Source organism: Bos javanicus, chromosome 13, assembly GCF_032452875.1.
Source record: "Bos javanicus breed banteng chromosome 13, ARS-OSU_banteng_1.0, whole genome shotgun sequence".
Lineage (NCBI taxonomy): Eukaryota > Metazoa > Chordata > Mammalia > Artiodactyla > Bovidae > Bos > Bos javanicus.
Genome location: NC_083880.1, coordinates 80,268,655 through 80,296,319, shown reverse-complemented (window position 1 = coordinate 80,296,319; position 27,665 = coordinate 80,268,655). Strand labels below are relative to the sequence as shown.

At 43.6% G+C, this 27,665-nt stretch overlaps 1 long non-coding RNA gene across 1 annotated transcript in view; it reads right to left on the bottom strand.

Moving 5' to 3' along the window:
- LOC133259912 (uncharacterized) overlaps positions 1–27,665 on the bottom strand; it is a 349,591-nt gene that overhangs the window by 137,533 nt on the left and 184,393 nt on the right. Inside the window, exon 2 of the long non-coding RNA XR_009740581.1 lies at positions 182–291. This is a non-coding gene — a long non-coding RNA (uncharacterized LOC133259912). The remainder of the gene's footprint in view (positions 1–181; positions 292–27,665) is intronic.

The following is a 27,665-nucleotide window of genomic DNA, read 5'->3' as shown; positions in this document are numbered from 1 at the left end:
TGACATGACAAGAGGAAAAGGGGATTCCTATCTAACACAGCGTTGTTGTTTTTTAATTATTCTGTCAGTTTAGAGGAATAAATGATTATAAATCCTTTTGTGAATTTCAATATGTTTAACCTCTGAAAGACTAGACCTGGTCAGGGAGCCTTTATAAACACGGTAAAACTTTCTCAATTACCTTTGGGGCGATTCTAGGACTTCTTCACATTGGGTTGATGGTAATCACTACCATCCCCACTGCACATCTGAACACTTCATTATTCCACAAAGGAAAAGACAGGAGGCAGCCTTAAAAAAACAGAAAGCAGGATCAGATGACATCATGAGTGCTGGGCACTGCGTTGAGTTTTGTGAGAGGCTTTATAAACCTCACCACATGGCAAAAGTTTTATGCACAGAACTCAAGACGTGAAAAGAACTGTAGTTCCTTCCCAGACATATTTACCAATTGTGCTTTATTTTCACCTTCAAAAATAGGGATAAAAATAGTACCTACTTCACAGAGTTATTGTAGTGATAAGTAAATTAATTAGTATCTTAAAGCACTAAGAACATTTTCTGACGTAAAGTACTCCCAAATACTAATAATTCTGCCCCTAATATATGTGTATATTTATTATTTATCATTATGTCACACCTCATATATGTCATGTTATATAATTTTATATATAAATGCAATTTATATAACTACATATGTGAAAGTTTCTCAGTCGTGTCCGACTCTTTGCTACCCCATGGACTATACAGTCTGTGGAATTCTCCAGGCCGGAATACTGGAGTGGGTAGCCATTCCCTTCTCTGGGGGATCTTCCCAACCCAGGAACCAAACCGGGGTCTCCAGCATTGCAGGCGGATTCTTTACCAGGTGTTCTACCAGGGAAGCCCATATATAATATAGTATAATATATATAATTAAATGAAATATATAATTATACATTAAAGTACATATTACGTATAATATAAAGTACATAAGTAACATGTAGTTTAATATAGTAAAATACATATTTTATTATATTTCATTATAAAGTTAAAATATTTTTATTGTAGAATAAGTATTTTTAAATTCTAAAAATATTAATATACATTAATTATTTTTATTGTTCAAATTTTGGAAGAAACAGAAAAGAGTAAAAAAAAAAAATCACCTGTCATCTTTCACCAGGAGATAACCTCTGTAATAACAAACAAACATCTCTATGTTTCAATAGGAGCAGTCTTTCTAAATGTATCAGTTCAGTCAGTTCAGTTCAGTCGCTCAGTCGTGTCCGACTCTTTGTGACCCCATGAATCGCAGCACACCAGGTCTCCCTGTCCATCACCAACTCCCGGAATTCACTCAGACTCACGTCCATTGAGTCAGTGATGCCATCCAGCCATCTCATCCTCTGTCGTCCCCTTCTCCTCCAGCCCTCAATCCCTCCCAGCATCAGAGCCTTTTCCAATGAGTCAACTCTTCGCATGAGGTGGCCAAACTACTGGAGTTTCAGCTTCAGCATCATTCCTTCCAAAGAAATCCCAGGGCTGATCTCCTTCAGAATGGACTGGTTGGATCTCCTTGCAGTCCAAGGGACTCTCAAGAGTCTTCTCCAACACCACAGTTCAAAAGCATCAATTCTTCGGCGCTCAGCTTTCTTGACAGTCCAACTTTCACATCCTTACATGACCACAGGAAAAACCATAGCCTTGACTAGATGGACCTTTGTTGGCAAAGTAATGTCTCTGCTTTTGAATATGCTATCTAGGTTGGTCATAACTTTTCTTCCAAGGAGTAAGCGTCTTTTAATTTCATGGCTGCAGTCACCATCTGCAGTGATTTTGGAGCCCAAAAATATAAAGTCTGACATTGTTTCCACTGTTTCCCCATCTATTTTCCATGAAGTGATGGGACCGGATGCCATGATCTTCATTTTCTGAATGCTGAGCTTTAAGCCAACTTTTTCACTCTCCACTTTCACTTTCATCAAGAGGCTTTTTAGTTCCTCTTCACTTTCTGCCATAAGGGTGGTGTCATCTGCATATCTGAGGTTACTGATTTTTCTCCCGGCAATCTTGATTCCAGCTTGTGCTTCTTCCAGCCCAGGGTTTCTCATGATGTACTCTGCATAGAAGTTAAATAAGCAGGGTGACAATATACAGCCTTTACGTACTCTTTTTCCTGTTTGGAACCAGTCTGTGGTTCCATGTCCAGTTTGAACTGTTGCTTCCTGACCTGCATATAGGTTTCTCAAGAGGCAGGTCAGGTGGTCTGGTATTCCCATATCTTGAAGAATTTTCCACAGTTTGTTGTGATCCACACAGTCAAAGGCTTTGGCATAGTCAATAAAGCAGAAATAGATGTTTTTCTGGAACTCTCTTGCCTTTTCGATGATCCAGCGGATGTTGGCACAAATCCTTCAATCTTTCTTACCTCAGAAGATGGAGCCCACGTCTCCCCATCCTGAATGAAGCCCACACTTTGCGCTTCTCTCGCAGCCGACAGGAAGTGGAGGAAGTGACGGAGTGTGAGTGCCTCGGGAAGCTAGGCCGCTGCCGCCTCCGTGTTGTCTCTCAGGCTGTCGCTCTGACAGAAGCAGGCTGCCATGCTCTGAGGCACTCAAGCAGCCCATGGAAAGGCCCACAGAGGAGGACCTGAGGCCTCTCACAACCAGAACCAACTCGCCAGCCATGAGAGCGACCCCATGAAGAAGGAGCCCCTTCCAAGACGCAGCCCACCCACATCCTGACTGAACTTCACGAGGGGCCAGGAGCTGGAACCTCTCAGCTAAGCTGCTAGCAAAGTCCTGACCAGAAAACCACGAGACAATCAATGTTTATTTTTGAAGTCATTTATTCCACAGCCTTAGATAACTTACACAATGACTCTCTATAGTCTTGTATAATTTCTGGAATTTCTGTTAGTTATTTCAGCTAAGCTCAATTGTTTTTCAAAAACTTTGATTACAAATTCTACATGTGGCTTCACTGCTTTGAATATTTTAACATATTGCTGTAAATCTTTGCAGATAGTTCCATTATCAGTGGTTATGAGGGGATTCATTTTGTCAGTTTTTGTGTGTTGATCTCTCATGAGGGGGTCTTATCCAACTGTGAGTGGACTCCACATCCATTCGTGAAGCAGGTTTGGGATACAGATTTCTCGTGTTTAGTTTTAGCCATCTATGACATTGGATAACTAATAAGTTTCCTTAAGGTGACGTTGAAAGATGGGGGGAGTTCCTTGAATTCTGCTTTTACTAATTGTTGACCTTTGCCTTTGTACAAGAAGCATATTTCTAGCTCCTTACCACCATACGGAAGTGAAGCCTCATTCCCCCCACCAGACAAGAAAATTTCAGAATTAAAGTCTTTCCTGGACCCCTGTGAGGCTCTTCCACTCTTCCCAAGGCACAAACACGCACAGTTCTATTCTGCATTCTCTGAACACACTCTTTGCAAGCTCCCTCGATTTCTCCCTGTGGCTGTTGATTATCAGAGTATCACAACTGTAGAATCTCTTCCCTTTTCAATCTGGCATCTCAAAATATCACACTCACTGAGACTTTAATTCTATTGACACAAAACATTTTAAAGCCAAATATAAAACATTCCCTGAATTTCCCTGGTGGTCCAGTGACGAAGAATATGTCTGCCAATGCAGAGGACACGGGTTCAATCCCTGGTCTGGGAAGATGCAACATGTTACGGGCCACTCAGTCCAGGCGCCAAAACTACTGAGGCTGGGCTTTCGCACCCTGGAGCTGCAGCTGCTGCAGCCCACGTGCTCTAGAGCCCATGCTCCACAAGAGAAGTCACAGCGACGAGAAGCTTATGCGTCACAACCAGAGAAAGCCTGCATGCAGCAACAAAGCGTTGGTGCAGCCAACAATCAATCGACCAATACAAAAGATTTGCAAACATGGGTACTAACATACAAACCTCTCTACAAGATCTGTTTTTCCACAAATGCTATTTAACTCTCCTATTTGTCACTTCATGCCCACTACCCATGATCTAGTCTATTTGTTAGTATAGTAACACCAAAAATTCTATCAGATATTTATTGCTATGAACTTAGATGACACGTTGGATGAGAATTAGTGCCTTTTTTATAGTGATTTACGTTCAATTTTTATTATAATAATCCACCTATTGTCCAAGGCGCCCACGGCCACACCACATTGCTTTTCTTTCTTCTTTGGATAAATGGACGCCTTAGTCCGGCCCTGGGCGTCTCATAGCATGCCAGCCTCCTCCCTGACGCGCAGAATAGAGGCCGCCACGCGTGGAGCAGGGGCCTCAGAAGTACACGGTGAGCGCGGGTGCTCCATTTTCACTGAGAGCAGCTGCTCATTTGCTGCGAGAAGAGAGGCCTCAGGGTTAGAAGGGACGGAACCGCTCAGCCTTTAATGTTTTTGCAAAATTATCTTGTTGACAAGTGCAGCATTATAAATTTGAATCCATTAGCTAAAAGGATCCATAAATATTTGAATAATGGCCTTTTTAGAGTTTTACCAGTCTATCAAACTTGTCACATGTCCACTTTTTACATTTTTCCTACTGCTGAAAAGAGAAGGGCTGAACTGAATCTTACAGATGGTTTCTAGACATGGGTATTTTATCCTTGCTTTCGAAATGGAAATGCTTTTCCAAGCAGAAGTTAATTAACAAAACTGCACTAGTACCTACGGTGGGGGAGGACACCCTGTCCCCTGAGCTCTGCTCTCCTCCACTACACGGTGCTATCTGGGCAGCCAGGGCTCTGCCTCCAAGCCTTGCATCAAGAAATGGCCAGACGACAGGTTCTGGCCGGTGAAATGTGAGCAGATATGACCTGAGTCACGTCCAGAGAGTGGTTTATGGAGCCCATATGTCTCCTCTGTTGTCTTTTTCTCTAGCTAGCACTGAGGGATCTGAGGCTGTGAATGATGGAGCTATAAGCTAGAAGGAGCCACGGATATCAACCCACTTTCAGGAATAAAGTGATCCACATGCTGACCATGGACGCTAAGACTGGTCTGCTGCATGTGTGAAATGCACTTGTACTGCCTTCAGCTATGGAAGTTTTTAAATTGATTTCAGCAGCTAGCCATACTGCAGTTAATAATAATAATAACAAAAAAAAAAAAAACACCCAGGGATGCAAGGATTCTTCAAAATACACAAATCAATCAATGTGATACACCATAATAAGTAGAAAGATAAAAACCATATGATAATCTCAGTAGATGCATACAAAGCTTTAAACAAAATTAAACACCCATTTATGATAATAAAAAAAAAAAAACTCTTCAAAAAATGGGCATAGGAGGAACCTACATCAACATAATAAAGAACTTATATGATAAACCCACAGCAAACAATATTTTCAGTGGTAAAAAACCTAAAGTATTCCCTCTAAGATCAGGAACAAGACAAGCGTGCCCCGTCTCAGCACAGCTATTCAATATAGTTTTGGAAGTGGTAGCTAAGGCAATCAGAGAATAAGAAGAAATAAAAGGAATCCAGATTGGAAAAGAAGAGGTAAAACTCTCCCTGTTTGCAGAGGATGTGATACTATATACAGAAAACCCTAAAGATACCATCAGAAAATCACTAGAGCTAATCAGGGAATTTAGCAAAGTCACAGGATACAAAATCAATACAGAGAAGTCACGTGCATTCCTATACACTAACAATGAAATATCAGAAAGAGAAATCAAGGAATCAATCCCATTTACCATTGCAACAAAAAGAATAAAATGCCTAGGAGATAAAAGAGCTGTATAGAGAAAACGATAGGGCACTGATGAAAGAAATCAAAGGCAACATACACAAAGAGATATTCCACGTTCCTGGGTTGGAAGAATCAATATTGTGAAAATGACTATTTGCTTTTGCTCAGTCACTTCAGTCGTGTCCGACCCTGTGTGACCCCATAGACGGCAGCCCACCAGGCTCCCCGTCCCTGGGATTCTCCAGGCAAGAACACTGGAGTGGGTTGCCATTTCCTTCTCCAATGCATGAAAGTGAAAAGTGAAAGTGAGGTCGCTCAGTCGTGTCCGACTCCTAGTGATCCCATGGACTGCAGCCCACCAGGTTCCTCCATCCATGGGATTTTCCAGACAAGAGTACTGGAGTGGGGTGCCATTGCCTTTTCCGGAAAATGACTATACTACCAAATATAATCTACAGGTTCACTTCAATCCCTATTCAATTACCAATGACATTTTTCACAAAACTAGAACAAAAAAAAAAATCACAATTCATATGGAAACACAAAAAAAGCCCCAGTAGCCAAAGCAATCTTGAGAAAGAAGAATGGAGATGGAGGAATCAACATCCTGACTTCAGACTACACGGCAGAGCTATGATCCTCAGGACAGCCTGGTGCTGGCACAAAAACAGAATACACACAAGTGGAACAAGATAGAAAGCCCAGAGATAAACCCGCACACCTGTGGATACCTTACACCTGACAAGGGAGGCAAGAATATACAATGGGGCAGATAGTCTCTTCAACAAATGGTGCTGGAAAAACTGGACGGCTACATGTAAAAGAGTGAAATCAGAACACTTCCTAACACCTACACAAAGATAAACTCAAAGTGGATTAAAGAGCTAAATGTGAGACCAGAAACTATAGAACTCCTAGAAGAAAACAGAGGCAGAACACTCTATGACATAAACCAAAGCAAGATCCTCTGTGTCCCTCGTCTTAGAGGAATGGAAATAAATACAAAAGTAAACAAGTGGGCTCTAATTAAACTGAAAAGCTTTTGCACAGCAAAGGAAACCATAAACAAGGTGAAAAGACAACCCTCAGAATGGGAGAAATAATAGCAAGTGAAACAACTGACAGAGGATTAATCTCAAAAATATACAGGAAGCTCACACAAATCAATACCAGAAAAACAAACAATCCAATCAAAAAATGGGCAATAGAGCTAAACAGACATTTCTCCAAAGAAGACATACAGGTGGCCAGCAAACACATGAAGAGATGCTCAACACCACTCGTTATTAGAGACATGCACATCAGAACTACAATGAGGTATCAACTCACACCGGTCAGAATGACCATCAGCCAAAAATCTACAAACTGAACGCTGGTGAGGGCGTGGAGGAAAGGGAACCCTCTTGCCCTGTTGATGGGAATGCAAATTGATACAACCACTATGGAGAATAGTAGGAGACTCCTTAAACAACTGGGACTAAATTCACCATATGACCCAGCAGTCCCACTAACAGGCACATACCCTGAGGAAACCAAAATTGAAAACAACACCTGTAACCCAATGTTCACTGCAGCTAGGACATGGAAGCGACCTAGATGTCCATTGACAGATGAATGGATAAAGAAGCTTTGAGACATACATACATACATAGGAATATTGCTCAGTCATATAAAGAAAGGCATCTGAGTCAGTCCTAATGAGGTGGATGAACCTGGAGCCTATTATACAGAGTGAAGTAAGTCAGACAGAGAAAAACAGATATCGTATTTTCACGCATATGTATGGAACCTAGAAAGAGTGTAGTGGCGAACCTTTGTGCAGAGCAGCCATGGAGACGCGGACACTGAGACTTAAGGACACGGCTGGAGGGGGCGGGGAAGACGGAGAGGGCGGGAGGAATGGCGACAGTCACACGGAGACATCCATCCCCGTGTGCGGAACACACAGCCAATGCGGATTTCCCGTGCGACTCGGGGAACTCAAACTCAGGCTCAGTGACAACCTAGGGGGTTGCGGGGGGAGGGAGGGGACACAGGTAAACGTATGGCTGATTCACACTGATTTTGGTAGAAACCAGTGCAGTACTGTAAAGCAGTTATCCTTCTATCAAAAATAAACGCATTTTTTTTTAAACCTATTATATAAGTTAAAATAGTAACGGAACTCCTGGTTCCTTCTGCTGCTGTTGTTCTTCGTGTGGAATTACAGGTTCTTTTGTTGTTGCTGCTGTTTTCACAAGAGTATCTCCTACATTCTCCAACAGTGGCCTCCGAAAATATTTGCAAGAGGTGGGATGTGCTCGGCTGTCTTGTCTGTATTAGAGCGTGGCTCTACCAAGCCTGTGGAACACCTTGCCGCCTGGCAAAGGCACCAAGCAGATACGTTTTTAATACGTGTCCCACCACCTGCTTGCCTGATTAACTTTAGAGGATTTGGTGCAGCTCTCCTCAGCCAACAACCGCCAGTCACTGCTCTGTGAACTCCTGCAGGGGTTTCGGCCTCACCCTGTCACTTGGTGGTTTTTATGGTAGGTCATTATACACATTTCATCCACATTTCTAGGCTTTTTCTAGTCTACTCACAGGTTCAGCAGCTCACAATAAAGCTTCACCCCACAGCCATACCCCAGAGCACTACCATCAGGAATAACACTCTCCTGGTACCTCTCTCTGACCTGTGGGACTGTGTTAAAGGCTAACATTCATTGTTTGATATCTTTGTTAAGTCGCTCCAGTCATGTCCAGCTCTTTGTGGCCCCATGGACTGTAGGCTGCCAGGCTCCTCTGTCCATGCGATTCTCCAGGCAAGAATACTGGAGTGGGTTGCCATTTCCCCTCCAGGGGATCTTCCCAGCCCAGGGATCAAGACGGCGTCTCTGATGCCTCCTGCGCTGGCAGGCAGACTCCTTACCGCTAGCGCCACCCTGGAAGCCCCAACGTTCAACTGAGTTTTTACAATGTGTCAAGTCTTGTGCTAGATGTTCCATAAACATTATTTCTGCTAATCCTTGTAACAACCCTGTAGGATTTATATAATTATTTCCAAGACAGGAGATTTAAGGAAGTTAACTAATGTGTCAAAATTTACATAGCTGGTAAGTGGAGAAACATGGATTTAAACTTTAATTTGCCTTGTTCCAATTCCATGTGTTTTGGGGCTCTTATAGAGAATGTTAGGGGCATCCTAATTAATAGATTTTATAGCCCAGGGTTTCTCAAGCTTGGCTTATTGACCTTTGGGGCCAGATAATTCTTTGTTGGAGGGGGTCATCTTGGACGCTGTAGGGCATCTCACAGCGCTCCTGGCCCCAATCACCAGATGCCAATAGCACCTTCCCGGGCGGTGACAACCAAACATGTCTTTAGACGTTGCCAACATCCCTGAGGGGGAATATTACCCTCAGCTGAGAACCAGACGCAAAGCCCCATGTTAGAAATAGATTTTTATCCCTAAGGAACAGAGGTAGTAGCTTCTTTCTGATTAACAGAAAGTATGTAAGTGGCCGTGTCTCCATCTTCACTGTGGCCGCCAGGAAGCTCAAAGACAGACTCAGATGCCAACGGTAGCAAATAAGCTATGGCTTCACAGAAGAACCAAGGTATAAAAAAAAAAAATTCTTATTCTGATTTTGAAATCAACTTGTGTACTTATTTGATCAAAGTTGAATCTTTCCAGGAATGATAAATATTCCTGTTTTCTCCTTATATCTTTTTGATAATTCTGATATTGGAAAAAAAAAAAAACAACGTTGGACTAAGGAATTGAAATTTATTGAAACGTTATGGCTCTCAGAGTCGTAGTTTAAAATAGGTCAGGCACAGTAAAATAATAGAAAGAGTAATTGTAAAAAAGAAACCAGAGAAGCTTTGGAAATGTTTGTTTTCCTTCCATAGTTTCACTTAAAATGCTGAAAATTATTGTTTAATTAAAATGTTTTATTTCTAAGTTTAGAAGGGGAAGATGTTGTGATAAAATGGATACCTAAGATGTTTGTCTGAGATTTTGCTGCCACACAGGCTCTCAACTGATACACAAAGGCAGATTCAGCCGGTTTTTGAATTCTGCCACATGTTTTCACAGATGGGTTTTCCAGTCTGTCAATTAGTGGGGAGATAAAAACTGGGTCCAGAACAAAGGGTGACTCAGAGGCTCGTTTGGGAAACAGGATTTCTGGTTCTGCCTCGACAGATTCGGAAGAAGAGGCAAAACATTTCCTGTAAATACCATCGCTAGGATGGGTCCTCACTCTCTCTTTCCCTCATCAAACAGAAATCTATATTGTGCCTTGAGTTGAGCCCTAGAGAAATTATCAATATTCACACATCTGGCACAAATCTGTTGGAAGGGAAAAAAAAAAAAAGCCACGATGCCATCTGTATTTCCTCCGTCGTTTTACAGCACAGCTCCAGTCTCCTGCCGTCATTCTGTCCCACAGTCTTGTAAATATAAAGTCACATTACTTGGCTTGTTTGAGGACACTGTTCGTCATACAGGGAGGATGAGGAGATGATGTCACTGCCAGGAAGGAAAAAAAAGCACGCCTTTCCCAATCCCCCACCTTCCCTGGAGCACGAAGGAGCCAAATTTCATCAAGTTTGGCACAGTTGTGGGAATTAACATGACTGAAATGTATGCCAGATTTCAAAACAATTTCTAACAGTTTCTGTGAGACCGTGTAAGCAACTGAAAATTGACATGTTGTGTTGTGCCCGAGTCAGCCAACTGCTGTCACTGCATAATTAGATTTTCCTGCATGAGAGGAGAATTTTCTTTAAAAAATTATGAAATAAGGCAGAAACTAATATAAAGTAGAAGTGGGCCTGTGCTTTGCAAAGAGGTAGCCTTCCACTGAAGAAGGACTTTGGACGCACACGCGCGCGCACCCAGGAGAGGCCAACGGCCCTGGCTTTCTCAGCTTCACATGCATGAAACACTCTTTGCAAAGGGAAGAGGATTCTCAGCACAAGCCAGATGGAAGTGGGCCCACTTGGCTGCCCAGGGAATGGCTGAAACCCAGAACTAAGAACAGATTTTGGAGCTAATGAATGTATGTTACTTCCTTCTAATACAGGATAATAGATGTGGCAGAACTGGGTGTCCCCTATCTTTACTCTCTGCTTCGGCAGTGACAGCAGTTTCTGCTGGGCACGAGGTCACTCAGCAAGACTACGTTCCCAGGCTCCCTTGAATCTCAGCTTAATCATGTAACTGGGGTCTGGCCAACGAGACATGAGCAGAATGTAAATTTCTGAATTCTGTGCGGCGCCCTTAACAGGAAAGGCAGGTACCCTCCTTTCTCTCCCTTCCTGTCTTCTGAAGGCAGTATGGTCATGAGGATGAGATTTGTACTATGTGGACACGGGCTGCTCCCTAGATGTGATGAGAGAGAGTGTGTGTGTGTGTGTGTGTGTGTGTGTGTGTGTGTGTGCTCAGTCGTGTCCAATACTGTGAGACCCAGTGGACTGTAGCTCCCAAGCTCCTCTGTCCATGGAATTTTCTAGGCAATAATATTGCAGTAGGTTGCCATTTCCGACTCCAGGGATCTTCCCCACCCAGGGACTGAACCTGTATCTCCTGCATTGGCAGGCGGATTCTTTGCTGCTGAGCCACCAGGAAAGCCCCGAAGTGGCAGTAATAAGCTAAAAAGAGGCACATCCCTGATACTGTTCAGTTGCCATAACAACCTTGGATGACCTCCTGGAACGTTCCATGAGAGACAGGCCAGTGACTGCTTCGGTTAAGCCAGCATAATTTTGGATCTGTTTTAACAACAGATTTTTCTATATCCTAACCACTATTGCGCTTGGAGACGAACTGCAGAGTTTGTAAGAGCTTTTGCAGGCAGAATGTTTATAGCCCTAGACGCATGTATCTTTGCTTCCCAGTCACCCTCTTTGAAGTATTAATAGATACCTTTTCCCAAATGACCTTTACTCTCTGAAAGGCAAAACACAACTCAAAATATCATTCCTTCAATTCATTCATTCACTCATGGTGAGGTGATTACAACATTATTACAGTTTTACAAATGAAGAAACTAGAAGTTAGAGAGGTGTAGTAACTTACCCGAAACCACACAAGTAATTTCAGTTTTTTCACATCCGTGAAACAAAGCTGTGGAACCAACACTAGAACACAGGTCTGCTGAGTTCAAAGCCAGTGATCTTAAAACCTCTTTGCTCCTCAACTATATTTTACATGAGGCTTTTTTAAATCAAATTTGTGAGTAAAAGTTTCAGTATATTTGCAAAAAGGAAAAACAACAACAAAAAAAGGTTAATTAAAAAATTTTTAAATTCTTACATCAAGGTTTTTTTCTTGTGGCCAGTAATAGAAACCCTTAACCCAAACTGGTTTACCTACTAATGGGGCCTTACTGGCTTACTCAGGACTGATCCAGTCCTGGTTTACTTACTAATGGGGCCTTACCCGCTTACTCGCAACAGATTCAGTCCTGGCTTGATCCTGGGCGGGAACAATGCCTCAGAACACGATCCTTGCCACCTCTCAGCACAGCTCTTCTCCAAGTTGGCTTCGCTCCCAGGTTCCATACGATAACTCATGTTGTTTAATTACAGCAGAAAGTAGTCCCGCACACTGTGGTCTGACTGGTTTATGGGCCTTTCTGCGACTAATAACCAGGACCTAGAGGACCCAGGACTCTGATAGGTCAGGCACGGATTGCCCCCTAAATCCCAACCAGGCCACAGATTCTAAGAGTGGAGGAAACATGGTTCTCAAGACGCCAACAAGAGCACTGCCACCAAGGAAGAGGAAGTGGATACTGGGTGGTCAACAGTGTAAATACTCGCTGCGTGTCTTTATACACGCAAAGCTGTCCTACCGTAGGAATCTAGACTTATGTTTTATTATCCTTTCCAATCACTGGACTAAACTATTGCTATTTCTCCCTAGTATCCTTCACAGATTCACAGTCCTACCCACATGCTCACAAACATGTATGTGCAAATGGTACACACACACACACACACACACCTTATTCATTCCTCTGCCATTGCTGTTCCAGTTTCCCTAGTTTCCGCTTGTCTTCTGGAGACAGCCAGTACTTCCAAGGGTGTAGCCAGTACTTCCACAGTGCAAGACTCAGATTACCATGACTGGGAGTCCAGGTTTCCCAACAAGTGTTTCAGTTCAGTTCAGTTCAGTGGCTCAGTTGTGTCCGACTCTCTGCGAGTCGCAGCACACCAGGCCTCCCTGTTCATCACCAACTCTTGGAGTTTACCCCAACTCATGAACAAGTGTTTATACGATCTCAAACAAGTAACTTAACTTTTGTAAGCCTTGATATCTTCATATGAAAACGGGATCACAATCATTCCTACTGCATAGAGTTGCCATGAGGATTAAATATTATATGTGATTCATACAATACTCTAAGCACAGGATCTAACTTCACAATCTATGCTAGCCTGTATAGGTAGCAGGTCATGGAGGGCCCCCTTACCCCTCCTTCCTCTAAAGAGTCTTAATTTCCCTGGACAGTCTGACCTAAGCTGCCCTTGTCTGAATTTCCACACTACTCAGAACTGACACGGTGTGTGCTGGCTCTGAGGCATACAGCGCCTGCATCGGTATTCTCTCGTCCCAGCAGCCCACCCCCGATAGCAGACGCTGTCTCCCTCCCACACTGGACTTTAGCCCCCTGTTGAAGGATACAGATCTGAAGTCAGACAGACCACAGTCTAAGTCAGAGCTTTGCTACTTACCAGCTCTAAGATCATGTACACATTATTTAATTTCTATAAACTTCAGTATTCTCCTCCGCAAAATACAGCTGGTGTTGAACATAAAGAAAGCAGTATATACATAATGCTTTAGTGTGGCTCCATTCACATAATAGGTGCTCAGTAAACGGCAGCCGCTGCTTTATATTCCATGCATTTTCAATCTGTTGCAATGCTTCGGTTCTCAAACTTGATCATCCTAATAAATTGTCATGGAATGAGTGTGACTGATCTAAAGGCCTCTCCCATGCATGACTGGATCATATTTTGCAAATACCATTAATCTTTGTGGTCATATCAGAGTGGAAGGCACACTCAGATTGAATTAAAAAATTCCAGCAGTCAAGTTCAGAACAGGGATAATGACAGAGAACCAAGAACGACTGAGTTCCTATTATGAACTGCAAATGCCCTAGACAAGAATTTTATTATCTCAGCTGTTCCTCCAACAGTCTTGGATAGCAAAACAATCCAATAAATAGTAGCTTACAATAAAAATGTGATAAAATTTTCACAGTTTGGTAGGTGGCCTGTAGCTTCCCTGGTGGTTTTGTTTGGAGTTGACACAACTGCATTCAACTGATGGCCGTGGTGTGTGTGCGGTCATGTTAACTTGGCCTTACTCGGGTGTCCAGCAGGTCCTGTTGGCTGTCAACTAGAGCACCTGCACCTTGGTTCTCCATGTGTTCGCTTCTGTAAGCCAGACTGTCTTTCTTGCAGTATGGTGGTCTCGGGGCAGAGTCCCATCAGGGCGAGCCCCAATGGGCTTGTGCTTAGTAAGGCTCAGCTTACACAGCTCATCACAAAGAACAATGATATTCCATTGGCTGAAGCAAGTCACATGGCCAAGGCCAGAAATAATCTATTCTGTCTCTTAATAAGAGCTGTGGCAGGCAATCTGTGGTCATTTTTCACCTGTCACGGAGAGTTTAAACAAGGTGGCATGAGGCAACCAAGAGGCACAGTTAGAATCAAATTCAGATCTGAACGTTCCGATACTCTTCCCAATATATCACAACGTCTCAGAACAGTCCAAGAACCAGGATTCTCCGTAACCACCCAGATTTATACTTCATTTCTTACATCATATATTAGAGTCCCTACCACATGAAAGTGATTAAAAAAAAGTGAAAGTTAGTTGCTCAGTCATGTCCGACTCTTTGCAACCCCATGAACCATAGCATGCCAGGCTCCTCTGTTCATGGAATTCTTCAGACACCAAACCCGGGTCTCCTGCATTGCAGGCAGATGCTTTACCACTTGAGCCACTGGGAAGCCCTACCATACAACAGGCATCATTTCTCGTTCTGGGGTAGAGCAGTGTGCAAGACAAGCAAAAACTCTGCCTTCAGGAAGCTAAGAACCCGTAGCAATGTCAGATTAATAGGATGGGGGTAATTAAAGGAGAAGAAAACGCTAGATTGATCGGTCAAGAAAGGCTTCTCTTGGAAGACATAAGACAGGAATAGAGAAATGGAGGCAGCTTGGGAAGATGGTTCTAAGGGAAATGTCCAGGAAATGTAAAATCCCTAAGGCAAAAAGAAGAGTTGTGAGAGGTGGAGACTAGAGTTTACGGGATCTTGGAGGCCATAGAAAGGTGTTTGGATTGGACTTGAGTTGAAGCAGGAAGTGACTGCAGCATCCCGAGCAGGGGACCGATGCTGTCCATGTTACATCTGACTTGAATGACCCTTGCTGAGACACCCTAGTTTCAGCTGCCACGCGGCACGGATATTAAAGAGCAGCAAGAGGAGAAGCAGAGCTCAGCTGGGAGGTTAAGTGCTGACAGCAGCAATGGAGAGAAGGGGAGGCTCTGCTTTGCGATAAGGGATTCTCAGCCTTCATGGTGATTTCTTGTGGGATGGAGATTAGTAGACACAGAAAACTGCAGATAGGGTTGAGGATGTCAGCTAACACCGCTCACTGAGGCCACAGGTAATTGACAAAGCACTGAGTCTACTTCTTCATGAAACTGAATGTCATTGGCTCATTTTGTTTTCAAAAAACATGAATAGGAGTCTTTTTGAAAAATTACTTTCAAGTTCATACAAGCGTGGTAGGTGAAAAAGACAAAATGCTTTAACGATGAGCAACAGAAGGAAGAGGAGTCAGAAATGGATACTTCCTGGTTGCTGAGAATGCCTAAAATCCCTTGTTCCCAATCATGTTCTCTGGTTGGAAGTTAGGCATTCACCAGTCAACTAAAAGCGAGTCAAATCTAATCATGAGAAAAGAAGCAATGAGCATCACATGGACCACATTTCATTGTCCACCTGGACACTAACTGGATGGTACATCCACACAGTGCAAAACCCAAAGCCCCAGTGCCATTTCTCAATAAAAGTGAAAAAACACATTACCTTCCTCCTAATCTACTTTCTAGGCTTCCCAGGTGGTAAAGAGCCCGCCTGCCAATTCAGGAAACACAGGAAACGCGGGTTCAGTCCCCGGGTCAGGAAGATGCCCTGGAGGAGGGCCTGGCAACCCACTCCATTATTCTTGTCTGGAGAATCCCACAGACAGAAGAGCCTGGTGGGCTGCAGTCCATAGGCTGGCAAAGAGTCGGACACGAGTGAATACAAATGAACAATCTACTTTCTGATCCCTATAGCTGCCCAACATACAAGCCTCGGAACACCTAAATTAACCCATGCTCCTCAGGAGGCAACTACACCTTGTCAAAGCAAAAGACCCGGGTGGCTGTTTTGTCTAATAAATTATATTCTGAGACTTAATTCCCTGTTGCCTATATACGTTTCCTGCATAAAGATCCCCAAACAATAAATCATCTTTCTGTCTTGTCCGTCACGTGTGAGCTCATAACCTCACACATCATAATTATAATCAACAAACAAAATGCAAAGAAAAAAAAATCGAACAATGAAATGGTACTTTTCCCCTTAGCAACAGTGCAACTTTGTGTGATTAGGCGTGTAACAACACAGACGGGTACTTTGGGTGATCTCTGTGTGGCTCTTTTACATTTTGCAGATTTCCTTAACAGGTCCAACTGCCTAAGGAGGGGGAAAGAGCTCTTTTTACCTTTAAGACTTCGAAGTCTGATTTTTTAAGTGCACAGATAACTTGAATGCCTAAATTGAAAAATGAGAAGAATATCCGTAGGGAAAAAGGAGCTTATTGCTGCCTCCCCGAAGTTCATCAAATGTTGTCACATATTTCTCTAACATTTTTGACTTGGTTAAGTGCAAATTTAGGTGAACACACTCTTTTCCCAGGGTTCATGGCAACAGGAATATAATATGTATTTTCTGATTAATGAGTTCAACTCTACAGTCTCAAGGATCTTAGGCAAATGGGGCTTCTTAGAGGCAGAGGATTGAACCAAATGACCTTACCTTTCCATTATTTCTTGACTTAGTTTTTGCTAACTTTTTAAGCAGTCCTCATACATTTTCATACACATTTTTAGGTGTATTTGTGACATATAATAATCTGAAATCTCCATCTCAGAATTTAAAATCCTTAACAACAGTACATATAAACTTCCCCCATAACTATGGAGAAAATTTAAATTAGGAATTTAGTAAATGGATGAATGCTAATAAAGCTCACCTTATTACTCATCAATTAAATTATTATATCAGCTGGAAAATAAATAAATTACGATTCAAATAACTGAAACACTGCCATGCATATAAGTCCAAATTCTTTTTCCAATGTGTTATTTGGGGCAGCAATGTCTAGTTCGTTGATAATAGGCCAGATCCCTTTTCCAGTCTCCCTTTTTATTTTGCAGTTAATCATTCATGCCATTTTATATGGCTTGTGGTTATCAGGGAAAAACTGACACTGTCTCCTAGGACACGATGAATTCAGTTTCAGCTAGGAAACTTAATAGTTGACCCTAAATGACAAAGCTGCCTCTGAGAAGACAGTGTATATAGACTGAGTAAAATGAGTTTAAAGTGTATTCAAACCAGACAAAATTGATAGCTTAAGCGACTTAGCAGCAGCAGCAGCAGATACTTAGAAACAGAGAAACAATACTTGTTTAAGAGGCAGGAGATGTAGATACTGGGGAACTGTTCAGTTCTGCAGTGACGACTTCAAAAGACACACAACCTACCTAGTCAGGCCTCCACTGAAGAATTTTACAAATAGGGCAGAAAAAGGAAATACATAACAGGTAGTTAGAGGCTCTTGGCCAGTGTAGACCTGATGAAGCCAAAGCAAAAGAATAACAATGTGTCCAGGGAACGATTTTTGTGTCCCTTCTTTTTGAACCATGTCATGAAGGCAGAATAGACACAGCACAAGAATGTAGAATCAGTGTAACAAAGTTTGCCCTGATCCAATCCATATTGATGAGTTTTTACTAAGTGAAAAACACATACAATATACCTATCAGCTTATTCTTCCTCATCATGTTCGGCAAAGTCAGATATCACAATGCACTTGCTTGATTCTTGCCCTTCTCCTTTGTATTGAGTTGGACAATGCAAACTCCATGGCAGCATCTCTTGTTTACCAATAAGAAGTACTCAATAAATATTATTTGAAAGGGTCCATCCTCCCAGTGCTCCATTAGTGTTGCATAAGGTCCATGCTCACAGCCTCAGGTGAACAAAAAACTGAGCAGGCAATTGTAATGTGTGACCAGTATGAGTAGTTCAGGAGGCAAGGGGAGCACAGAGGTGACGCCCTGACGTGTCAGCTGAAAGAAGGGCTATTGTAAAACCCCTGCCTCCCAAAAAGAGAAACAAGAGGGTTTACTTTCTTTGTATATTTATTAAATGTGTTGAACCGAAAGGCACACAACCCAAAGCTAAAAGAATGATGAAATTGCATCATTTTTCACTTCTGTCTCCAGCTAACACACATCTTATACAAGGCGGGGAAAATGACCCGTGTGATCTTGTTACTGAATTTACTAGTCTCTGCTGCTGCTGCTGCTAAGTCAGTTCAGTCATGTCTGACTCTGTGCAACCCCAGAGATGGCAGCCCACCAGGCTCCCCCATCCCTGGGATTCTCTAGGCAAGAGCACTGGAGTGGGTTGCCATTTCCTTCTCCAATGCATGAAAGTGAAAAGTGAAAGTGAAGTTGCTCAGTCGTGTCCGACTCTTAGCGACCCCAGGGACTGCGGCCCACCAGGGTCCTCAGTCCATGGGATTTTCCAGGCAAGAGTACTGGAGTGGGGTGCCATTGCCTTCTCTAGTACTCCTTAAATGAGGGTGGGGAGAAACAAGCTGGGCATGAATGAGTCCATGTCATTCATGAGCTAGGCAGAATCATCCCAGCATTGGTGGAATTTAGGGCACTGGATGAAGTGTGCGTGCGTGTGTGAGTGTGTGCATGTGTGTGTTTTCAGTGAGATCGCATTCTCGCCTTTATGAAGAGGTCACCAGTCACTGTGCACTCTGGAGGGCTGCCCTTCCTCGCTCACCTCTGCCAGCCAGTCTGGACATCAGAGTAAACACCAGAACCCACCTTATCAAATGCTTCTGTTGCAAAACAGCCAGACACTGTCAGATACAGATGGTGATGCTGACTTCTCAATAGCAGAAAAAAGGACCTAAATTAGACTTCTATAAAAAGAATATTGCATATTTATTTCTACAATAATACCTAGGAAAAAACGTTAGTCAAGAAGCAAGCAATTGGGTGAATAAATAAGCTTGTCTTTGTTCTCATCAATTAAGTTATTACATCAGTTGGAAAACCAGTGAATTATAATACAGATGTTTAATGAAACACTGCTGAGCCTATAAGTCAAACTCCTATTTTGTGGTGTGATTTTGGCTGCATAGTTTTGTGTGTGTTAAACCGTATTTATTAGCTGATACCCATTATTACTTTGAGCAAGGTATAATTCAGTTGTCAGGCTCCATCGCAGGCAAGGAGATTTAATCAGTAAGAGCCGCTTTGCTACTGAGTATAAAACAATGTGGGTTTCATGAAGCAATCACGGCAGTGTGAAAAAAATGGGATTAATTAGTACTGTATAAGAACAGGCAGCATGCTCATTAAAGCCTTGCGAGGTGGCTCTGGATAAACTGCCACTTGATAGGATGGCATTAAAGTGACAAGGCGAAAACTTCATTCCCAAATCCATCCTGACTGTATCTTCTTTTAAGTTACCTGGAATGACCCTCCTTGGCGTTCTGAATACAAAGATCAAAATGACTGCCAGGGATCCAGGGGCCGCCTGGACCGAGGGAGCCAGGCAGAGGTGCCGACACTTCAAAGACCACTTTTTTTGAACTTGCAGTCAAACACGAATCAATAGCTGTAAATGAGGCAGCGCCAGGGGTGGTGGATTTGCATTCGCACTCGGCAGGTCGGGCAGAAACTAATTTGACAATTGGCAACCCACCTTAATGAAGGGCACGTACAAACCCTCTGTTTGTTTACCCAGGGCTGGCGGTGTTTGGAAACGTATGGGTCCTGAGGAAGAGAGCAGGGGCTCCAGAGAGCCTGGGGTGGGGGCGCGTGGGGGGCATCAGGGGGAAGGAGGAAGACTGTAACTGGGGGAGTTGCTCATTTCTCCCCAAGCGCCCACTGACTAAATTATTTGGGCTTCCAAAATGCCTCTCTTCCTTCCCAAAATGAATAGTTATTTTTTGTTTTGTTTTGTTTTCACAGTGAAAGCATCTGCACGTGAAAAAAAGCCCTGTGAGAACAATCTGCTTTGGGTGAGGAATATTTTTTTGATGTGCTTTCCTCTTCGGGCTCTCAAACCTGTAACAGTTTGGGTTGGGTCTTCAAGCTGCAGTCACCTGGCGGGGGGAGGGGGCTGGATTTCAAGTTAACATAAGCAGATCTCAGAGGATCTTCTTTCACCTACATCCCCCAGCCCCAGCTTCCATCTTCCCAGTGACCTCCACAAACACAGCATATCAGGGAACTCTGTAAAGACTAGGTATTTGTCAGGTTTATTTCTAGGACTGACAAATGCACCCAGAAACCTCAAAACTCTCTGTTCCTCCACCCCCAACTATATGCATATGTAACATACACAACTTGTTGAATCTGCCCACCATATTAATGTACTGCTTGCTATCAGGAAGCTCGAGGGCTCAGCTCACAACTATAGGATGTTTGCAATTGAATTCGGGTAATGCCACCAGAGTCGGCAGATTCCAAGCACCGGGCAGAAGTCAGACTACCTGAGCAGGCTAGATAGGATAAAGCACACCGCTTTATCAAGCGGTGTGTTGCAATAGTATTCATTCAAACCCTAACATCTCATTGTTGTGATCTGAGCTGCGTGATGTAATGCAATATGACAGCCACTGAATTAATAGAAAATGGAATTCATCTCTCAAAATTGCACACAAAATAAAGGCACAGAGACAGACAAAAATAAAGGGAGAAAGACAGACAGATAAATGCCTTTAATAGTTTTTTCTGTACCCAAATGAGTCTGCCTGAGTCTGGCAGCATTAGGAGCATCACAGAGCCTCAGCCCGTCTGCCCAGAGGCCCCTGCCACCGTATTCACCCCTCTGTTAGGGAAAGCACTGAATGGTTCCTGTTCTGTTCCTTTTCTTTTAGCAAGTGAATCGCACAGGAATCCACTGAAAGCTCTGGTACCAGCATCGCCACGTAGGCACGACACAGAGGAAATTCTCTGCCCTTCTTAGCTTGATGAGAACCTCCTGCAAAAGCTGTACACCTCCTTCAGGTAGTAGCCACCTACTTGATTTATAATCCTACAGTGGCGGAAGAGGTTAGCTGGGTAACTCAAATCACTAGATTTCACTAATGATCTAGGGCCAGGGAGAAAGCACTTTACATTGTAAAGGCTGCATTTCACCTTCCCTATGCCCCACGTACTTTATCTCCAAATTTTTACATTATTTATATAAAAAGGGAAATGGTTTCTCTCAGAGGAAAATGAGTGAGCAAAGCATCTCTGCTGATAGAGTGTCCCTTACAATTCACTGCGATTCAGATACCCTCTCTCATGGCAACAAAAACAGCGCTTGATTGAGCACAGAAAAATACAGAATGCCCAGTTCAATTTGAATGTCAGACAAACAACAAATAACACAGTATTTCAGAGGCACTTATATTAAAGTCACTTGTTGCCTGTCTGAAATTCTGATGTAACTGGGCATCCTGCACTTTATCTGGAACTCTAAACTAAAGGGAAGGTGGACAGGAGGTGTGCTTAGCCCACAGAGGGCATGCCACGAAATGTCAGGAGAAAATGCTCACAAAACTCGGGAAGATGGGCCATATTGTAGAAGCCTTCTGCCGTCTACGTACCTCGGTGGAGCATTTTTATTCAGCAGATTACTAAAGGCTTCACTGAGCTTTGAAATAAACTATTGGTCACTTTTCCCACATGGATAAGCAAGTTTTAAATGATGTTTCCTTCAATAACCTCAAAGACACTTTTCACTATTGCATGTTGTGTAAAGGAACCATACAGTGCTTTCTCAAACTGAGGCGTTTCCTGGAACCTTCTCAGCACCACCAGCACCAGACGCCTTCATACATCACAGAGACGGCAGCCTCCAAGCACTGACCTTCCTTTAGGTATACACAAACACTGCATACCCAAAGGAATTAAAACCAGTATTCAAAAGACGTCTGGACAAAGAAATACAAGCATACACATGTCTGTAGCATTCATAACAACCACAAGGTAGGAACAAGCAGAAAGGCCACCAACTGATGACTGGCTAACCACAGACGATGCGGTAAGGGAAGGATCCTACAACCCAGGTGAATCTTGAAAACATTGTGCCGAGAGAGAGAAGCCAGGCACAAAAGGTCACGTATTGTACGATTCCATTTGTATAAAACACCCAAAACAGGTACATTTGCAGAGATATACGGGCTTCCCTGGTGGCTCAGTGGTAAAGAACCTGCCTGCCAATGCAGGAGACGCAAATTCGATCTGGAAGATCCCCTGGAGGAGGACATGGCAAGCCACTGCACTATTCTTGCCTGGAGAGGCCCACGGACAGAGGAACCTGGCAGGCTACAGTCCACGGACAGAGGAGCCTGGTGGGCTACAGTCCATGGGGTCGCAAAGAATAGGATATGACTTAAGCAACTGAGCATAGAGACATATCCAGACAGGAGGCTCCCAAGAGCCAGGAAGGCGGGGCAGGGAGCGGGTGGATGGGGGGTGACGGCCAGTGGGCACCGGGTCTCCTTTTGGGGTGATAAGCTGCTTAAGAACGCAACAGAGGCAGCGGTCACAATACACTGCCAGGGTATTAAAGGGCACTGAGTTGTTCACTCTAAAATGGTTAATTTCATGTTACGTGAATGTCACTTCAGTAAAAGTAAAGAAATACAGTAAAAGCACTAATCTTAATAAGATGGGGTTCTACATGGAGTGTTGGTCACAGGAATGCATACATTGTTCAGAAGTCACTGAACAACACACTTAAGACCTATGTGTTTTACTGTATTTTTCAATAAAATATGAAGCAGCCCCTGGAAGTTAACACTCAAATGGTAGCTAATAATATTTTAGCTTCACATAAATGATATACTTATTATTTTTTAGTTATAACATAGAAACTTAGAGGGTTTTTTAGTTATAATCATTTTTCCACATTTTAAGAGAAATTCAAGCCACATATTTGAGGTCTGCATTATGATTCCCTCCACACTTCACCACAGGCTACAGACACTTTTCCAACCACTTCCTCCAAAGAGAATTTGACTTATTAGGACGGTATCTCAAACCTGGAACACTGCAATCCAGAATGCTATGTTCTCGGAATTCTACGGGTTTTGAACACCAGTCAGAGGCAGCAGGGGCTTCCCAGGAGGCACCAGTGGTGAAAGAACCCGCCTGCCCGTGCAGGAGACACAAGAGAAGCAGGTTCCAACCCTGGGTTGGGACGATCCCCTGGAGGAGGGCATGGGAACTCACTCCAATATTCTTGCCTGGAGAAACCCACAGATAGAGGAGCCTGGCAGGCTGCAGTCCATGGGGTTGCAAAGAGTCAGACACAACCGAAGGGACTGAGCACGTATGCACGAAGAGACGCTGGCATCTGTGATGGCCCAAGCTCTCTGCCTCATGTGGTGTCTACACAGGAACTAGCTCTCCATCCACACAGCCATCCTGCCTCTAGTTAGCAGTCCCTCACACCTTCCTTCTCAATTGCTTCTTACCAGTGTCAGCACTGAAAACGCTTTTGAAGGATATACCAGGTAACATTTGAAGCGTTTCCCAAAGAATAAGACATTGCGCTGAGAGTGATCACTGTACATTCATGCTTATTTATGCCCATGTCTGCATCACCGTTCACTCGTGCTGAAGAACACTCTCCACGGAACCCACAATTTACAACTGCTGAGCAGAGCAATAGTAGAAAGTCTTATGAGGACAGTTCCACATGGAGTGGAGAGTTCTCATCTGCTCCCAGCAATAGGATCCCTGGTATCGACTGTGATAAGATATAAAAAATTCACTTGGCTAATTGAAGCATAAGAGGACACTGGAACATGGCTACCACAAACGACATTATTGCCCTTTTTCTTAAAATCCCCACAGAGCCAAAGTTGAGACTGTGGCAGGGCTACCGTTCCTAGCTAAGTTTGTTTCCCATATTTAAATTATTCATCTTTATTTTGTTCCCTCTCTTTCTCTCTCTCATATACATATATATAATAGATAATTGGGATGAAGAAATTAATTGCTTGACTAATAGAATTAATTATATCAGCAATATTTTAATCATCTGTTATATCTGTATGTCACTGTTGCCACATGCTATTTGGGAAGGTGGGAAGGGGACAGAGGTGCTGAGCACTGTCCGTGGGGAGCCTCTGGTCCTGTTGGGCGGATAAGGTGAGCACGCTCACCACCATTATGATGTTTATCGCCATGTTCACAACAGATTATAGTATCTGGCCGTGCTCTGACCACTGTAGACACCCTGCCTCATTTAACCCACACCATAATTCTGGGAAATAGATACTATTTAGGCACCCATTCTGCAGATGTAAAAACTGTGCTGAGTCGGAAGGTAAGTAACTTGGCCAAGATCCAGGCCCGAACAGTAAGCAGTGGAGCTGCCATTGAACTCAGCTCCACCAGGCCCAAGCAGTAAGCAGTGGAGCTGCCATTGAACTCAGCTCCACCAGGCTCAAATTCTATGCTTTTTGCCCATGTCTCTTTACCGTGTCTCCAAATATAACTGAAAACCTAAGTGGTGATGGACCAAGAGGCAGTATCTAAAATTCCTAAGAGCCTTCAAGACGACCAGGGAGGAGGATAGTAAGACTACGAATTAAGACTTTAATTTTACTTGGAAGTAGGAGTCATTTCTGAGTGTGAGTATAGGTGAGGATGGCATTTCATAAGAAGATGCCAGCTTCTCTGGGGTAGATTCCTAGAAACGTCAATAAAAATAAAAAAAAAAAAAAAAAGAAAACATTAAATTCTCACAAGGGAACTTCAGTCCAATTAAAAAGGCTTCAATTCATTTGCTGTCAAGTATTATCTTTTTACAGATACCATGATCTGTTAAAATTGATCAGAACATGATGAATATTTCAAAAACTCACTCATCCCAACAGTGATATGTCATAGAACTTTGGGCAGCTCCTCATATCACCGTCCTGCGGGGAGCTCTACAGTTTTGCCTGGTAGGTGGAGTCAGGGTGCCCTGTCTCAAACACAAGGTAATGCATATTTTATGTGCTTGAAGACCGACAGGAAGAGAAAGGAGCAGCAGGAACGAAGGCACGCAAAGCAATTCCAAAGCAGTGTATCCAGTCTGACCTGCAATCCAGTCTAAACGAAACATCTAAGCTGTTTGACTTCTCTCTTGCATTCTTGGTAACCTAGGATGGAGTAACTTCCTCCAGCTGCTGAAAGGGATGGTTGGGAATCTAGCGAGCGCGGAGGAAGGCCCCGGCAGCCCCACAGCTGGAAGGGCCAGCCCCACCTCCTGTTGTGAGAGGGACTCTGGAGAGAGGGGAGGAGCTGTTCTTCTTGGCCTGTTACCATGGCAACCCTCTCTTTTGTTTCCCTGGATCCAGAGCTGCTGCCTCATTTAGGGACTGGCATTCAGGTGAGGCTGCTGCATGATGGCAGGCGGAAAAGGAGGAAGCGGAAAAACAAAAACTGCTTGAACAAACACACATCACACATCATGGTACCGAGAAGGCGTTATCAGGATGAGTTTCCAGACTTCTTTCCACCTTTTTTTTTTTGGAGGCTATCACCATCACATAATTGCAATGCACTTGAATAATGTACTTGGGGGATGCTCACTTTGTTCCGGCTGTCACTGGGACAGGCGCGTTCCACACGCTCCTGCGTTGCCTTCAGTGCTTGGCTCCTCCTCACTCCGTGGAGAAGTCTCAGGGCAAAGGTCACCTTCCCAACCAGGCTTTCTCTGACACCCTCCTCAACGTCCTGTCTGCTTCCTTCACAACAATAAGCACAACTCATAACCATTTCATTGACTGTCCTGTGCCCATCCGCTTTTGCTCTGTCTCTCAGATAGATTACAAGCTCCATGAGGGCAAGGATACTGCTATTCTTGTACAAACTAATATCAAATGAAATGCCACAGAGAAGTAGCAACAAATGAGTGTTTGTGGAAAAAATGAATCACATTGTAATTCTGAAAACATGATTTAGGACGCTGAGATTTAAAGTGCTGATCTAGTAGCTAAGGATCTCTCTCTCTCTCTCTCAATTCTCTTTTCTCTTAAACAATCAATCAACAAAAGAGTCATATTAAAACACACGGCTCCACTTACTCTCACTGCAGAGTCCGCTTCTCTACAGCATTTCCTGCATCTTAAGGAAGGCTGTGCTCAGCCGCTCAGCTGCGCCTGACTCTTTGGCGACCCCTGGACTGTGGGGCACCAGGTGCCTTGTCCATGGGATCATTCTGGCAGGAATACGAAACAGGCTACCACTTCCTACTCCAGGGGATCTTCCTGACCCAGGGAGGAAACCCGCAGCTCTTGCATCCCCTGCAAGATGGCAGACGGATGCTTTACCGCTGCAGCACCTGCGAAGCCCTAAGGAAGCCTAGTTACATGTTTACAACTGAGCAGTACATGGGGAGAAAGAGTATAAAGCTGGCTTTCAAGAAGCAGGAGCAAAGTGAGCTCCTGCAGATAATCTGTCAGGTATTTACCTACTAGTTTGCAACCCTAAGAAAGGGGGACCTCAAGACATTTACATTCTAGATTCTGCAAGGGTGAGTCCAGGGAAGAAATCTCTACCACACAGAGAAGGAAGAGAGGACGCTGGCACAAGTGAGACAAAGAATAGAGGGAATTCTGCACGTGCACAGCATCTCTCCCTGTCCATTTACTGGGTTTAGGGGATGAGAGAAGGTCGAGATTGAGCTCAATCACCAATGGCCAATGGCTCCCTCAGTGATACCTACATAATGAGGTCTCCATAAAAACCTGAACTGAGGGGTTCAGGGAGTTTTCAGACTAGTGAGCACATGTAGCTGCCGTGGGAGGACATTATACCTGTAGAGGGCATGGAAGCTCAGTCCCCGCCACCCGTATCTTTAGGCATTTCTTCTGTTTATTCCAGAGTTAATCACTTTCTTTCCTCAATATCCCATTCTCTGAAGACAGCCCCTCTTCATCCCACAGATGGAGCTTACTCAGTTCACATCGGGGGTGAGGTGGACCACATCTCTTTGTTCCAAAGATGGGTGATCCAGGCCACACCAAACAGAGCATTCTTTTCCTCTGACCACAGGGACTGTATGTCAATGGGCACACAAACCAAGTTGAGTTGTCCCTGAAATGTTTCTATCAAAAGGGATTTCAATAAAAATAGTTTGTAAGGTCTAAGCCCAGGAATCAATAAAAAAAAATACCATTAACAAATAAGTCGTCAAACCTACAGAGCTGTGATTCTCAACCAGGCACACATGGAAGGTTTTTATTTTTGTTTTAAGCAAACATCTGAAAGTGAAAGTGAAGTCGCTCAGTTGTGTCCGAATCTTTGCGCCCTAGGGACTGTAGCCTGTCGGGCTCCTCTGTCCGTGGGATTTTCCAGGCCAGAACTCTGGAGTGGGCTGCCACTTGGCACACTCTTAATAAACCAGATGAACCAGTATCTCACTAAGACTCCAGAATATCTCTTGAATGAAGAAGCTGTTACATAGAAATGCTAGACTCTTCTGGGGAATTAAACTGTGCTTCTACATTTTATGCGTGTGTGCTCAGTCATGCCAGCTCTTCGTGACCCCACAGGCTGTAGTCCGCCAGGCTCCTTTGTCCATGGGGTTTCTCAGGC